A 17,308-nucleotide genomic window follows, 5' to 3' on the forward strand; every position below is an offset into this window, starting at 1 on the left:
AACGTGCCTTTGAAGAAGTTGGAGTGTTTGCAAACCTGACTTCTTGTTTGCTCTGGATAAATGCAGTAGCTTTGCAGAATTCATGAACAAAATGGATTATGTTCATCTAATCTTTCTGAAGGAAGAAGGGCAAAAGGTCTAGATAATTCTTGATAATGAAGATTTAGTAAAGTTAGCAGTAACTATTAAAATTGAGTTTTATCTGAATGAAAATGAGAGACATTATTTCCAATATAAACCCGTTTCTGGGCAATAATTACTGTACTTCCCACTACTCAGAATGTTGCTTTTACTTATGAAACTGTACCACCTAGAGTCTGTAGACTTGTGTGATGTATATGATGTCCCTCTACTATCGCTTTCTGGGTGTTCTGTAAATTCTATAGATATTTTCTACCACTTTGTTTCTAGATGAAGTGTTCCTTAACTGTGCCACACACAGTGCAGCCTGCAAATTACTGAAGTAGTGAGCATTAACTATCTCTTACTTCCTTGAAGTCAGCAGCTAGTTGTGCATGCTCCCTACACAGTCACTATTATTAGCAAAAATAATGCTAAGCATGAAATAACAGGGAAGGTCTGTCATGGCCTCCTTTAATGCAGTTCTTGCATTTAACTCCACACACAAACTTTCTCAGGTAAACATCAGCCCTGGTGTAAATATTGTAAGGAATAAAGATTAGATTGGCTATTATGTGCAAGGAGAATACAGTAAGGAACTTCATCCTACACTCCCATGTGCTCATGTCTCAAATGTTTCAGAGACTTTGATCACGTTGTGAATGGAACAGGTTTTCAATCACTGTCTGACTGCAATCTCAGGAGGTCAGAGGTTCTGGAAAACTGGCTGCATTTCTATGAGAATGAGTTGTGTAATGAACTTCCCGGTTTTAGAGAGAGTATGACATGATGGTCTTAGTCCAGTGCAAAAATTTTGGATGAAGGGATCAGGAAATGTTAGGATTGACTCTTTCAAATAAACACTGCATGAATATACAACAGCCAGATTAGTTAATCCCGTAACAAGATTCAAAAATACATGAAATAATGAAACCCTTCTAACTGTCATTCAATCCAGGTTCCTCATGCGGTGTGTTTTGATTTCTACTTGGAGCAAATAAGAGGGAGGTAGTTATTTGAGGGCTGCAGGAGGAGGCTTAGGAGAACTATGGAGTTTACTTATTTATGATTCGTTCTACAGCTTTTACAATTACTGAGCAGTGCTCTGAAAACCTCTGTGCATAATTCACACAATCACTGAATTTCCATATTGAGTTTATTTTCTGTTTACCAGGAGCTGTGAATTTAAACTCCTTTTTTTAAATAATACTCTTTGCAAAAAATAAGTAATAAATAATATAAGAGCTTGCCAAAGCATACAGGATATCATGTTGCCATGCTAAAGAAATTAGACCGTGTATAAAAAATATCTATTTAATGGAACTTTTTGTCAAATGAAAAAATTCTATTTTCCACCATAAGAATGCCTTTTTGTGTTGAGATAAATGTCAGAAGAGGGTTATATTTTCCACAAGGTTATTGTGTTTAATCTTTCTAGTTATTCCATAAGTAAAAGATTATACTCAAAATGAATATTTCATTTTTTTTCTGACCCTGACAGCAGTCTGGCAAATTTTAAAGAAAGTTTACTTTTAAAACAGTTCTATTTATTTGTTTATGTCTATTTATTTCAATGTTCGGTGCTCTCTTTGGTGTAAAGAGGCTCTCACTGTAAGTCTTAGCTGCAAACCTTGTTGCAAAAGCAAAATCAAACCTTATACTTCCTCAGTCTCATAAATTACAACGTACTGATGTCCTGACCTGTAAGGTAGTCCTCGTTTCAGCAGCCAAAGTATCTGAAACGTGGAATCTAGTGATGACAGAGATAGAGACCATACTGCAAAGTATGGTAAGCATCATCTCCACAAACAGCCAATACAGAGAAGTGAGTGCTTATTTCTTTTGAGTTTCTGTTAAACTATAGAAAATGCACTATTCTCCAGCGGGTTCCTGAACTGTGTACACCACTTCTGTGAAAGAATAGCCAGTTCCTAGCAGTTGTCCTGTCTTCATTGTTTCCTCAGATTTGCTGCTCGTGCTGTGAAATATAAATTCCATTTACCTCTTACAGAAATCTCTTTTGTGTATTTCTAAGTGGTTCTATTGATTTAATTGGTGAAAGAGAATGATCAGCTGAGCCTTGGTTTCGCAAGAATGTCTTTAGAGGAGCTCTGTTTTAGTGAGCTGTGCTGTGTCCTGGGGCTCATTTGGTTCTCTGCCTGGAGGCCAGGACTTCAGTTTCTCAGCACCTAAATACCTCTGCAGCTGAAATTTTTGCTATGCTACTGCCATTAAATGAAATTGGGAGTATTGGTGTCTCATACTTATTAATCCCATATGTCAATTATATATATATATTATAATTTGCAGCTAAAACATTTATAGGAAATTCAGGTATTTATTTTAATATATCTTTTTTGCAAGCTTATCATACAGTAAAGATTTGCAAAGTATATAAATTGGGTCCATATGGAAACAGATGTTTCTAGTATCCCCATCAAAATAAGGCTATGTTTGCTTACCTTCAGACCTGCAGTTTGGTGGAGAAGCAGACACAAGTTTGGGCAAACCTGTGGAGGAAACAAAGCAAATTATAAAGTCAAACTCTCTTCTGCAGGAATAGAGTGCTTTAGGCAATTTCACTGTTAAGCATAGAAATGGCTGTGTGACAGCAGCTCTGTGAGCATGAAGGGAGCAGGCGGTCATGAGCGTCCAAGGAGTACAAAGTATTTGGTGCCTGAGGGACTGAAATCCAGTGCTGAAATGTCGTGGGTTTTTTTTTTTTTGACAATGAAGAAAGGAACTGGAGATAAGATGGGATTGTTCTTATAATGTGTGAGATTAGGAAACAAAATAAAATCTGTTGAAATTCATGTCCTGCTCTCCTGTCCTGTGGTCTGTTATGCTTCAGACCAGAAATCGTTGTGTTCTGTCATGAGGATGATCAGTTCAGAAAAACAAGAAGTGAACTTACTTTAGAAATGTCACCTGAAAGTATTCAAAGTAGTTTGTGAAACTTAAGCCTGTTCTGTTCCTGATGGATACAGAGGAGATGGTGTATATTTTCTGTGTTCTGGTTTAAATTTGTTATATACCTTAGAATAAAGACTCTGTGAATGGACAAATGTGAGGAATATATATCACAAGATACAATATTTTTAATGAAAGCACTTAAATTCAGATGTTTTAGCTTACAGAGAAATATCAGATTCTCACAGTGAGACTTGAGACTGTAAGTAGAAGCGATACCCTGTAACTCCTGTAAGAGAAGGGTATGAGTTTTTACTTAAGAGTTCACTAAGTATTGGAGGTAATCAAGAAGAGCACATCGTTAAAATTAGCTTCTGGTGAGGTGTGATTCATTTAAATTTATTTCATTCTAGAAATCTCTGTAAATCTCCAAGCAATAAGCACTTGTTTGTTACTGAGGTTCCAAAAAGCATTGATTTTGTTAAACTGATTGGCCCCTAAATAGGTGTTCAAAGACTCACTTTCTTTTGTGGAGAAAAAGTTCCAGTACTGATTTCACACACCTCTCTCTCAAAGCTCTTGCAATCTTGGTGAAAATGGGACAGATTTTTACTTCTAGGAAAATGCAATGGAAAATGTTTTCTCTATTTTGTTTTATACTTAAGTTAGTAGAAAAAATCAGGAAAGAAAATGTACTTAGAAAATGGTCTGTCCTTTGATCAACTATGCATTTTAAGCATAAAGAAACTCTGTAGATATATTGTCACTCATAGTAGTAATGCATTTCAGATGAATGTTTACAAAAGCAATTGACAAAACTAAAGCAGCCTATTTTTAGTGTACAGAAAGTGTTAGACTTATTAATTGGTCCATAACATGAAAAATGTATGATTTTCTTTGTTTCTTGTCATGAATGTTATCTTGCAAAAAAATTAAGGAATTAGAAAAAAAAATTAGCAGAACCATTCTAGCTACTGAAGTGAAAAATTAGCACTTAAAAGATTTTCCAAGTTTCCAATGAAACACTTTGTATAGAAATCTCGTCACCATTAAAGATGATTTACTTTGAAGCTGATCTTCTTCCAGACAGAGTTGCTATATGTAATTGGCTTATGCAGAGTTTTTCTTTACTCAAATGAGGCTGTCACCTCATAGAGAATATTGTCATGTAAAGGGCCAGAAACCCTCATCACTGTAGCTCCAATGGATTTTTACAACGGTGTTGTCATGAAAAGTATAATTTTCTCTAATGTGTAAAACCTTGCCAGTAATCAGTATCTGCCAAAACTTATCATTTGATGAAAATATTTCACTTGTGCTTACTCTGTGAAAGATGATGTAAAACACCCCAGTGTTAGAAGTCTGATAACTGGAACCCACGTGCCAATGTGATTGTCCTGTCCACCCCAGGCTATAGAGACATAGCTCCAAAATAACCCCTGAAGATTCCCCACCTCCCCTTTCTGTTATGACATGCTTTCTGGTTGTACACAGACTGTGGTCTAAGCAAAGGCTGTCCCTGCTGTCTTTTCATATGAATGCAAGATGGTGCCCAGAAAACCATAACAATAAACTGAAAGAGACACCAGCAGAAAAGTAATGACTGAGTTTTGTTCCCAGACCCCTCAAAGGTCACAGAATTAATTGGTGGGATCAATAGTAGGTAAGAAAGAAAATGCAAAACTATTTTCAGAACGTTGATGTCTATCAGTTAAAGTACACTGCCTTTCACACAAAATGAGTTTTATTAAAAAAAAACCCTAACAACTGCTGTAGAAATTGAAGACAAGTGCTAAATCCACTCAATGCAAGGTAAATCATTCAAAACTGCTTTAGAGAGATAACTATGACATACTGTTCTAAAAGTTGGTTACTTATCTGTCTTCCTTGCTTCATACATAAGATGGGTGGCTTTCTGGCCAACAATATAGCTTCCCCTCTAGCTTCTCACTAGAGATAAGCAGGCTGTAAGAAGCGTGCTCCAGTATTGAACCACCTTTTTATAAAATCTAATACGTGACCCTGCAGTGTGTGTTCTTACCATCTGAAATGCAAGGGAGAAAAAAAGAATTCATGTTCTGTCTTAATCTGTATTCTTGGACATAGCATAGCATTCAAAAATCTAAAGCCCCCTGAGGGAATTCAAACAATTTTGATCTATCCCCCAAATAAGCACGTAGCTTTTCTGCATACAATAAAGTAAATCTAATATTGCATTGAATCAGCCCTTTGCATATTAGGTTAAAGTCCCATCTCTTCAAAGCAGCCACCGCTAGGAATTTTAGGAGGTAAAAATGATTATTTTTCTGTCTGTCACACAATATTGCTCTGTGTAGAAAGCTGCATGGTCTGCATTCTGTCCAGTGTAAAGAAACATAACAGACTGAAGAGCTGTTTTGCTGCATATGCATAACAGCGTCAAGAATTATGAGCAGTTTCCATTTTCCTTTATGTGCTCTATTATCCCAGATGCGTCAGAAAACTTTATGGTAGCTAAACAAGCAGCACTGTTTTGTCAGTGCACAGAACTTTCAAGCCACGATGATATTTTTCTTAATCCTGGGTTTAGAAGACCTGGTAACATTTCTATAGCGTTTTGAAATACAACCACCATGCCTTACCTTTAGATTTTTACAGTGATTTGAAATAGTCTTCATCCATAAAGGAGTATCTGTTAAAATAGTTTAGACTTTGCCAGTGTAATGTTGATTGAGCACTTCAAAATCTGACTGAATGTGCTTTTTGTTCTCTCTTGAGAACTTTATATTGCTGCCTGTCACCATAATCTTTAAAAAACTGTTTCTCTTATCAGTTCTTCATGAAACAACAACCAGCATATCTGTGGATTTCATTTACCCGTTCAAGGATTTTTAGCATCATCTTGTATATTATAATCTTGTACAAATTTATGTGCCTTATACCTGAATGCCACCCTCGTGAGCAGTTTAAGGTATTTGATGTCTTCAGTTACAGCATACAGAATATAAAATCTCATGTTAAAACATGATCCTATACTTGCAAGAATTGTCTTGGATTCTGACTTTCAATAGAACTATACCAACTTGTATTGTTCCATACTCATATTAATAAATATTTATTGACCAGTCAGGGAGTTCTTCAGTTCAAAGAGTCCTACTTAATTTTTTTAGGAAATTTCTGTAATATATATTGAGTTAAGTTTCATTAAGGTTTTAAAAGCAGTCTGAAATACTTGGACTTTTTTTCTCGATCTCTTTCTTGACAGTATTGAAGTAGATGAATGCAGCTCTGCTTTTTAACAACTCCTAGTGAAAATGAAGTGGAAAACTTCATTCCACTGGAAAACAAATATATTAAGATAAGCAGATGTGAGCACAAAGAAGCACATTCCTGCAAATGAAGAGATGTGTTTTCTCAGTACTTGATTCTGTTATCTGGATTGCAGTCAGGTGTTCTTGTTCAACCTTAATTTTCTTGTCCCTATGTTTCTGATAGTTTTAAACTGTGATGGGATTACACTGGATACTTTTAAAAGGAGAAGCTGCTTTAAAAACGGTGCATATAAACAGTGGTGATTTGCTGTGCGTAGATTTGTTACTGTACCAGTGCTCCAAAGAAACATATTAACTGCTACATCAGTCATGGGAGAAATTCAGTGCTTTTAGACTTGGATGCTGTGGGAGCAAATAAAGTAAAAGCAGGATTGTAACGATATCCTTCAGTCTTGTGTTACCCTGTAGTAGATGTGGCTTGGTGCTTTTTTGCTTTGTTTTAAAGAACAGATGTCTATTTACATAATGTTAAAATTTAGTTAGAGATGACAAAGGAAAATTACATCTGTTTTACAGTGTGACTAATGTATGTGTAAAGGATTAGATAAAGATATTCAAAGCAGCCTATGATTTACACCTTACTTCCAACTCATCCTTTGTACTTGAAGTGGTACCATGAATGTAAAACAGTGGAGCTAATTTTCAGTGGAGCGTGTAAAGGTGTGCCTCTTCCATAGAAAAACATTCCCCTAACCTCCCTGGGGAGTAAGATCATCTTGTTATAGGTTTTATTCTCTTTCTAGCCAATCTGTATGCTGTTGAGTCCCTTCTGCATGAACTCAGAACTTCAGATGATAACAGTATCCCACACAGACAGCATAGGACTACAGCTTCAGCTTGAAACCAAATGTCAGTGAGTCACTGTTTCCAAAATCCCACCCAAAGAACTATTACTATTTCCATATCTTCATGCATAAACATTCCTTAGTTGTCATCTTGCTTTTCCTATGTCAGAATGCAATTAAAGCAGGAGCTTTCTTGGTAATGTTACCCGTCTGCGTAGCATGCCTTGCCTCTGTAGCAGTGTTCAGATCAGCTGTGTGCCTGGAAAGGTTTAGTTCCTGAGCTCCGAAGACGGGAGGAGCAGGGCCTCTGGTAGGCACAAAGGTGCAAAGAGCATATGCTTTGTTTTGCGTGGAAGAATCCTGATGATTATTACTATTACAATTTTGTCTCTGGGTAACATCGTGTCCTCTCTAACAGTAAATTTGATGTGAGAACCAACAACCATTGATCACGTTTACCCTGTCTGCCTTGGAAAAAAAAAAACCTGAAGTCTTTCAATCCTGCTGTTTTCTGCCCTTGTAGTTTAATCTGCCTTAGGATTTCACAGACTCTTGCCCTTGGTCACATTGTCACTATTATACCTATAATACTAATCTCCTTTCTATTTAAGCTTGGAATTTGAGTCTCCGATACTGGTAAATTATTTACTTTTTCTGTTGTGATCTTTAGCAGAGAGTGATGTAATATACAGAAATACCACAGTACTTGCTGATATTAGTGTTTTCAACTCATTGTTTCCCTTCTACCGAGTTTCTTACATGCCTGTCATGTTACTGTGACCTCATTTAAAAACAGATATTCCAAATCATGTCATCTTAAATTTCTTGCATTGCTGTAGACACACACATTTACTTACTTCTGTCTGAACTGTGTAAGACAAGTAATCCTCTTAAAAGAAATATTGCTAATTTTAGCATAGAGTTTAAACCTGTCTGCCTACAGATCCTAAAATAAGTCTTTGCAGCTGAAGTGCTTTTAAATTGTTTCATTTGCTCTTGGGCCTCATCACTGTAAGGATTCCATGAGAATAGGACCGAGTTCCGTGTTCATGCATGGGAGCAGAAATGCACTCAGATTGTGATCAGTTGGCTGCAATATGATGGTTAATATTTAGTATGACCTTCAGCACTGACACACCACTTCAACATTGATTTAACAGATCTACCACAATAGAAAAGCAAAATGAAGGGAAAATCACATGGAATGGTATCAGGAAAGGAAGGAAAACATGACACAGTTGAATGTGTTAACACCTTTGACCTGCATTTTAAATGCAACAGCACAATAGCTCTCCAGCACTTGCAGTTACAGCTCTCTGTGGCTCAGAAACACTGTATGTTCACTTTCTATTACTTTTTGATTTATTGTAAGTAATCAAAAGTCTGATAGGGAATGATACTGTTAAAACAGGAATAATAAAACAGAGTTGTATGGTGAGAGACATATGTACATGTTTTAAATATGCACAGAAAAGAAAAATACCTACTCAGCAGAACAGAGCCCTTTATTTTGTTAGGTTATTCTAATCCTACTGACTTTCCCTATTATCACTGAAGAACGCTTACCATATGGCAAGATTAGAAGATACTTTCTAATTGTTTCCAATGGCTTTAAATTTGGGAAATCTTTTTTATTTTGATGCAGTAACAAGATGTGGAAAAAACGATGCTAGTCTGCCTTCAACATGTAGTCAGTGCAATAGGAGGAGATCAATTATTTGTGCAAGTGAACGTGCTCTTTAAGTCAAAAGGATTTTATTTTAAAGGTTTTCAGCTTTTAATAATAAGAATATTATGCAGGTGCTTAATTTCAGTAGCCTATTTGCTAAGATTTATTTTCAAAGGTCATGGAGTTTTATTGCACTAGAGTTAATTTTTCTATGACAAGATTCAATTAAGTACTTTTTAAACATCTTATAATTTTTTGTTATTGCACCTTTGTTTTTCATGCCTATTGTTCACCGAGGTTTTTTTTTTTTAAGTGAGTTGTCAGATTGGAAGAAAACAATAGCTTTTCAGTATTTTTAACTTAGCTGTGAATTTTGGGCATAGGCACTTGTCAAGTAGACGTTTGCACACATGCATACTGGTCTATTTGTAATATCATTAAGAGTATGTGAATGTTGGCTCACCCTTAATTTGTGGACTTTTTCCTGCTACGTACTACTAGGCAGAAGTGAATTAATATGTGGTTTAAAGACCTATAGACATTTCCATTTTTATATAATAATTCCAACTAATTTTAGAACTGATGCAAATTGCACCTGATGTTTTTGAACAAGTTTGAAGGTGCAAAAAATCCCATATGTGGCTACACAGCCGAAATTATGATAAACATTTCTCCCTGACAATAGCCATTTTTTGTGATTCTCATAACGTTGGAAAGATCTTTGGGGTTTCTATGCTGGATGTGGTACTCCGTTCAAATAACAGAGGAAATTGATATGCTGTTCTCAAACATGTATTGTATAGGTTTATTACACTGTCATTTCCTTGTGCTTTATGGCTAAGAATGAATTTTTCATCTGTTCATTCTATTGTCATTACCATATATTGCATTTTTCTTTTTGTCTCAGCTGGTATTAATGAAAAGTCATCCCTTGGTTGAAATATTCTGAATGATCTACAGATGCTTATATATATTAACAGCGTATTGGTTGTCATCTAAATCTCTGGCTTTTGTCTTCCAAATCACATCCCTGATAATCAGAACTCTTCAGTCTTGATTGTCTAAGCAGTTTACATTTCAGAGGTTGTCTGCACAGTTCCCATTTTGCGTATGAAGTTCCAGGCTTCTGTACTACAAAACAAGAAAATGAGTTACTGTATAATCCTATCTTTCTAGTTCATCTTCCCCATATATTTGATATTCCATATCCTAAAGGGCAAACTAGTGATTATGTATAAAAGTGTATACACACCTATAAATGTAGTTATGTATGCAAACACGCTTAAGCTTCATTTCAGGTTTCTTTCTAAGAATATTGAACTATTTTAGTACACTACATCAATTTTAATGAGGTCATCTGCTATCTTTGTGGCCTTCTATTATGGCCACAATGGCCTCAATCAGCAAAGAAAGAGCAACTGATGTCATCTACCTGATCCTGTGCAAGGCCTTTGACGTGGTCCCACACTATATTCTTATCTTTAAACTGAAGAGAGATGGATTTGAAGGCATGCCTATTAGGTGGATAAGTAATTGGTTGGATGGACATAGCTGAAGGGTGTTTGTTAATGCTTCTATGTCTAGCTGTAGGTCGGTCACAAGTGGCGTCCCCCAAGGGTCTGACTTGGGACCAGTGCTCTTCAAAACCTTTACCAGTTACATAGGTAATGGAAATGAGTGCACCTCCCACAAATTTGCTGGTGACACTAAGCTGAGTGGTTCATTTGACACCACAGAAGGGAAGGATACCACTGAAATGGACCTGGGTAGGCTCAAAGAGTGGACCGGTGAGAACTTAATGAGGTTCAAAAAGGCTAAGTGCAGGGCCTTGAGTGTAGAGTGGAGAAAATCTCATTGAGATCACCCCAGCTGAAATGGACTTAGGGGTTCTGGTGGACAAAAAAGACTGAATATGAGCGAGGATTCTGTGCTTGCAGCCAAAAAGACCAATGGTACCCTGAGCTGCATCAATAGAAGGGTCACCAATGGGCCAAAGGAAGTGATTGTCCCCCTCTATTCTGCTCTTGAAAGGCTTCCCATCTGTAGAACTGTGTTCTTCAGCACAGGAGGGATGTGGAGCTGTTGAGGCAGGTCTATAGGAGGGCTACAAGGATGCTTAGAAGGCTGGAGCATCTCTTCTATGAAAAAAGGCTGAGGGACTTGGTCTTCTTCAGCCTGGAGAAGAGAGGGCTCTGAGAAGGCTTCACTGTGACCTTTTAGTAATTGAAAGAAGCTTATTAGCAGGAAATGAGTGACTTTTAAATGGTGTAATAGTGATAGGACCAAGGGTAAATAACTTTAAACTAAAAGAGGGAAAATTTAGGTTATATCTTAAGGAGACATTTTTTTTATTCAGATGGTAGTGAGGTGCTGGTACCCAGCTCTGGTGAGGCTGCACCTCGAGCACTGTGTTCACTTTTGGGCTCCTCACTACAAGAAAGGTATTGAGGCCCTGGAGTGTTCCCAGAGAAGGGAAACAAAGTTGGTGAAGGGACTGGAAGACAAATTGAATGAGGAGTGGCTGAGAGAACTGGGATTGTTTCTTCTTGAGAGAAGGAGGTTCAGGCGAGGCTTTATTTACCTTATTGTTGACTTGAAGGGAGGTTGGGGTGAGGTGGAGGTTGGGGTGAGGTGGATGTTGACATTCCCTCTTGAGAGGGAATAGCCTCAAGTTGCACCAGGGGAAGTTCAGGTTGGATTTTAGAAAAATCTTCTCCAAGAGTGATCAGATGCTGGACTAGGCTGCCCGGGGTATTGGGAGAGACGTGGTCTGTGGAGGTGTCCAAGAAATGTATAGGTGTGTGTAGGAATATCAATAATACAACAAAAATCATAAAACCGTAACAGTGTGGTACTAAGGAATGTGGCTTAGTGGAATAGGTGCTCTTAGGGTCTTTCCAGCCTTAATGATTCTATGACTTGAGTATTGCTTTCAGCCATGATTTATCCACCAGCAGAATATGACGTGAAAGCCACACCTGAATGTGATGGCTGTGTAATGTTTCAGAAATGACTTCTAAACTCCATGCATAATTTAGCTGCTTTAGAAAATTCAACTGAAAGTACTCAAGGGAGTCTTATGTTTCTGTAATGTTGTGAAGACTTCGTTCTTCCAGGCACATTGTTCTATGTTGATTCTGTTGCATTTTTTACCCTTGCTCCATAATTTTTCATGCACATGCTACTTAGATAATATCTGCAGCTTACTGACTGCTACTACCTTGTCTAAACTACTTCATTTGCATTTATTATCTTGCCTGAAAAAATGTTTGTTTTACAAGTGATCTTAATAATTACTCACACTGCATCATTTTAAATGAGCAACTTGTACCAATTTAGTCTGTAAAATATATAAAACTTTCATAAATAGCTCTATACATCAGCAAAGCAAACAACCCTTCAACTGTACCTGCCTCATATGATTAAAATAGTTCCTTGGGAGATAACTGAAATAAGTTCTAATGGTTAATGTCACATTTTTGAACCTGCCTCCCTGCTGGAGACATACAGCTGTGATGAACATGAAAACATAAATGCACCTATGTAGATAAGTAGGATACTATGTCTTTTATTTAACTTCCTGATTTGTTCAAATAATAAAACAAATAAGCGCGTTCCTGTAGCATAGCCGAAGTGGTTGGTTGAGGTATTTAAGACAGGCAATTAAAGGTTGACCAGGTTAAATGGAAGAGGCCTGTAACAGTAGCCTTTCTAAGTCTTTTTAGGTTTTTATCCATGTAGATAATCAAAATGTGCTTAAACAAACCGTTTTTCCTCTTGAATATGTAACATTCTATTCAGCTTTAAATTTCTGTAGGCTTTCCTATTGAAATTCAGCTCTTTGTGCATTTTGACCTTTTCAAGAGAGTCTGCTTCGTTGAGAATTGTGGGTGCATTAGGAAAGTAAACACATTCAGTACTTGTTATTCAATGAGTTTGGATTTGGAAAGTCATTGTCAATAGGTTAATCCTTTTGTACAGACAGTCTCTTTGGCTAAGAGACGTCTTAAACAAATAAAGGTTTTACCAAAATGCTAATTTCTGAGTCTTTCTGTCAGTTGTCAAAGAACAAATCTCTGCGGAGGTCTTAAAATTGGTTGATTCTAGTTTACATTCACTTCATGTCAGCACAATTTCAAAAAGAGCTTCTGTATACAGAAGTCTAGTCACAGACTATTTGTTACTCTGCTCAAGAAATCATTAAAACCCGGGATTTTCTTGGAGTGCTTTATGAGGAAAAGGAAAGGGATGCGTTTATCTGCCTTCAACAAATATTTATAAATACTGTGAGTAGCAAGGATACCAAATTGCACAGCAGATTTGCTAGGCTCTTAAAAAGAAAAGAAGTGAGTCCCAGTCTGATAAAACGTCAAGTGGCTCTTGAACTCTCTATCATATTATCCATCAAGCTGATAAATTTTAAACTGCTGGTTAAAACATTGGAGTAGAAATAAGGGGTTCTGAGAGGGAGGTGAAACATGCTGACTATTTAATTTTTGAGCTTTGCACAAAAGTTCAGAAATAGCTGAGGCTGTACATGCAAGTTGTATTTCACCTGCTTTATAAGTTCTTTCATTGCTTTACGTGCTGTCGGCAGCTCCAGTGCTTCTGGATGTTTTTCTAAGTTAATAACATATTAATAAGATACACATTTACTGCAAAAGTTTATAACTGTTTTTTTGTCAAAATGTAGTAAATATTAGAAGTTGTTTATTACTTGGTCAACAGAATGGAGCAGTTCCTGAGATGCTTCCTCCTATGGTTTGTTGGAGGCGAACTGGAATGAAGCGAGATGACATTTGCTGAGGATGTGATCTATTGCCTTCTCTTGTATCAGTCTTTGTGATTTGTGGTTTTTGGTGGTTTTGGGTTTTTTTTTTTTTTTTTTTGGAGATTTTCTTCCCAGATTGACATTTACTTGGGTCTTTTTTGATGTACTTCATATTTGTGTACACATTTAATATTTTATTAAATAGGTTTGTAGAGTATGGTGGACTGAATGCTAAATGACTGATTGAGGAGATAATTACGTGGATTCAGCTGGCACCATAATGTGCCAATTTGAAAGTTAAGGTGCATGTAGGTAGCTGCTTTGCAGAATCTGGACCCAATTAACATGAGAAAGGTCAAGAAGGAGCCAACCCTTCTGGGAATAAAAATATGCTTCATTTTTGTTCTAAAAATATTTTTATACACTGGTAGATAAGATCCAAAGAGGATTTCTGGGCATACTTTGTTTTCCCAAGGAACATTTTACAGCACAGATTGACAGCTGATTGTTCCATTGTGACAGGGAAAAGAGTCATTAAAAAAAAAAACAAGCAGTTAAAAAAAAATCCACTATATGCCAATATGGAAACAGATCTCTAGGCAGTTCAAATTATACTGTAAAGTGAGATAATTTGGGGAAGTCTTGAAAAACACTGTGTTTCTGTCAGAACAGAACACCATCAAAAATTTTACTCATTCCAAAGGCAGTGGCCACCTTCTGTTTTAGTATTTCTTCTCAAATGTTTTTCACACACTAAACTGGACATTAGTTATTGCCAATAAATTAGGAGTTTCCATCAGTAGAACTGAGGGGTGTACTGTTTCCTGCTCTATCCACCTCTTGAGCTGTGTGTGTGATCATTTTCAGATTCTTTTGGGTATCTTAAGTGTGTGAGAAACACCTACACAAGAAAATAAAAGCCCAGTCCCAAATCAGAACTACAGAATGCTGGGCTAAGTTGTAGTTCACTTCCCTTGACAGAGATGATAAAGGAAGCACAAAGCTGTATTTTTGTCCCTGAAACTGCTTTCCTCATGCAGGCATTTGTTAACAGTCTATATAGTGGCAGGCTGTGCTCAAAGTGTTCTTGTAAGTACATCAATAGCAGTAGATGTATCAGTAACATTAGGTCAGTAATAAGTAGGTATAACTTGAGCACAGTAATAGAAACAGAGACAGCTGGAGATCTGGGAGCACAGTCTGAAATAATATGACTCTCCAAATTATTAGATATTTCTATTATTAGCTACATCTTCTAAAAATATCATACTCATATTTTAAATTGAAGAAATAAGTCGATCGGTTTATTGAGATTACTTGATTTTATATTTGTTTGTATTGCATGAATTCAACCAGTAGCTCTTAAAGAGTAGAGTCAGGAGAAAATCAGTGACATGGCTTAAAATCATGGCTTTCTGACCATGTTTAAACAGGTAATCTGGTGTTTGCTCTGTCTGAATCCTATTTACTGACTGGATCGTTGCAGCCATTTTTGCTTGTGGGTATCACTCTTCCAATTGGGGGCTGTGCATCTTAAAAAAATATTCTTGTATCAAATAAAATTAAGCGTAAGTACAGTGTAATAAGAAAATGTCATAAGTCTGACTATAAAGACTCTAATTTTTGAAACAGCTATATTCCCACCGTTTTGATCTAATTGGCAATGTTGTTCTTTATTCTGAGATATTTAAATAGAAAAAAAAATAGAAGTAAACTTATTGATTCAGTGAATTTTGTGGTGGCTGATACCTTGCCTCACCCACATCAAAGGCTGCTGTTTTGGAGCAGCAGAAACAAGAATAATGCACTATGCAAACCTTCTCCACACACGCACACATGAGATTTAGCCAATCAAAACATTAACTCTGGAGGATTTAACCAATTTATTGAATATGGAAAAAAAACCTTCTGAAGTATATGAAAGACTCTCCATGTGTTGTTTAGCCCCATCCCTATCCAAAGTAACTGCTGTGTGAATAAGTTCCGTAGTCAAGCCATAATCTCATTTATTCTGGTGGCAGTGAAGATGTGACAACACAAACTTCAGCCCAGGCTAACTCAGTGCATACTTGAGGTTCTTGGTGTGCTCAAGGTTGCTCTTGTCATATCCTCACAGCTCTTGTTATCAAATCTGAGTTGCATATGTCTACCCATGCTGTTGACAGCTCTCCTGTATGTATTGGCATCCTACCAAGATGCAAAGTGAACTTAAAACAATCCCAAGATAGCAAGTGAAAAATTAGTCTTTAAAGTTACAATTCTATAATTCATTTGTAGCCTTGACTTTTCTTGCTCAGGTAGATGCTGTGTGTCATGGACAATGTAACTTTGAAGCAGGAATATGTTGGTGATTTTTTTCTGGTAGGTTCAGAAATGATTAAAAATACAGGGAATTTAGATAATAAGTATTTTCATTTTCATCTTTCAGAAAGAAATGATATATAAAAGGTCTTTTAAATTGATAATGTCTGTGGTATTATCAACACTTAAAAAAAAAATCCTAGCCCTTGACTGCTTTTTATCTTCAGACAATTCAGTTTCAGGCCCAATCTTTTCTTCAAGGCACAGAAACTTTCCTATGCAGATTACTGTTTTTTTTTCTTCACTTCTCACTGAGAAAAGGGAATAATACCCCATCTTAACAGAACTCTGTTAGTAGATTCCAGTGCATTTTCTGGCAGTACTTAATACAATACACTGTTTATTGTATTTTGAAGAACAGGTATAAGTAACTTGTGTAGAGAACAGCTGAGCTAAATGGGGATCTCTACAGATAATTCCATGCTTGAATATGACAGGACTGTGTTCCTTGATAGATATGTTTCTCCATATAATTGTTCAGTAGTTTTTGTTGTTTGTTTGTTTTGGAGGAGGGGAATATATCTGCCATGAATCACTGGACAGCTACACAAGGATTTTCACTTCATGTCTTTGCTAACATACAAACCTCTGCCTAATGCAAAGTTTTACACTGCTACAAAAATGAAAATTATATAAATGTGTGATTTTACAGTTAGGTCTTTTATGGAAGATAGTGTGACAGCATAATCAGCTCTTAATTTTATATCAAGAAAAGTCATCATAGTCAAATTTATATGCTGCAGTAACACGAACTGTCACTGTTTTTTTCTTGTAATTTCACTGTTCTTATCCAATCTTTTTTTCTTCAGTTAGTGATCTCAAAATACTGCCATATGCCTTTCCCTGCATATGACAGTATTTTGCATATGCTATATCATATATATGCCATATATCATAGCCATCTTTTTTGGAATTATTTCTCATTATTCATTATTTTTATGAATATCTAGTGGTACTTTGGGAACACATTTGTATTAGTAGAGGCAAACCTCTGTACCACTAACATCTCACTGTCTTAAACTCTCTTTTTACTTACCTTGTTCTGTCACATGCAAACACGAGTTAGCACTCACTCTCCAAGTCCTGAAAAAAGAAGATGGTGATTGAGCCATGTGATTAAGCTTTAGCTAGGGAAGAATAACTAAAACACAGTAGGAAAGAGTTTCAACGGTGAGCTCAGTCCAGGAGGGAAAACGTGATAAATCCTTCCATTTATCAGTGAGTCCAAGTGTTTAATGATCCCTGCAGTGAGAAACATGTTTGAAACAAAAAAAATTGATTCTTTCCTGAAGTGCACTAGCAGATGGATATGTGCCTTTCAGATGGACAGAAATTTAAAAGAGAGAGACAGAAAAGGGACCTCCTGCTCATCCTGAAAGCT

The sequence above is a fragment of the Cyrtonyx montezumae genome, unplaced genomic scaffold, assembly GCF_038088225.1.
Source record: "Cyrtonyx montezumae isolate F1298 unplaced genomic scaffold, pur_monq_1.0 scaffold_11, whole genome shotgun sequence".
NCBI lineage: Eukaryota > Metazoa > Chordata > Aves > Galliformes > Odontophoridae > Cyrtonyx > Cyrtonyx montezumae.